Consider the following 695-nt stretch of genomic DNA (forward strand, 5'->3'; position numbering starts at 1 on the left):
GAAACTTTCAGCTCTCTTCTCCATATTTTGTAAGTCCCTTTTTACTATTTCCTTTCAGCTTTCTTCAAGATAACCACTTGGCTCACACCTACTAAATTATGATGAGAATCAGCATCTGCTCCGAGAAAACTACAAATATTCGTTATACTGTTTCTATACCTTTGTCGAACCAGGATATAGTCTGGTTGGAATCTTCTAGTGTCTCCTAGCTTTTTCCACGTATATCTGCGCCTTTTTCCCTGCTTGAAACAGGCGTTACTTACTACCACGTTCCTCTGCTGACAGAACTCCGCAATCCCTTCTCTCATTTCAGGTATCATCGTCCTATTTCCGTTACATCCTTTCCGTCTCCAACGACATGGTTCCAATCTCCTATTATTATCAAATCATTACTTCCCTCTTCTGCTCCAATTAGATCATTCAGTGTATGTGTCTGTATCCTCATGCGCTGATATTAGCGTACACACACACACACACACACACACACACACACACACACACACACACACACACACACACACACACACACACACACACACACACACATATATAATCACCAAGGGCGGTATTTACGAAAGGTCTGTGATTATTCTTTGCGATTTCGTCAATGGTTTGCTCCGTTGCCACAGCTCAAATTCAATGGTGCTAATTACAATAAAAAATTATGTCGTTATATACCCTTTGTGATAATCTAT

The sequence above is a fragment of the Penaeus vannamei genome, chromosome 1 (genome assembly GCF_042767895.1).
Source record: "Penaeus vannamei isolate JL-2024 chromosome 1, ASM4276789v1, whole genome shotgun sequence".
Lineage (NCBI taxonomy): Eukaryota > Metazoa > Arthropoda > Malacostraca > Decapoda > Penaeidae > Penaeus > Penaeus vannamei.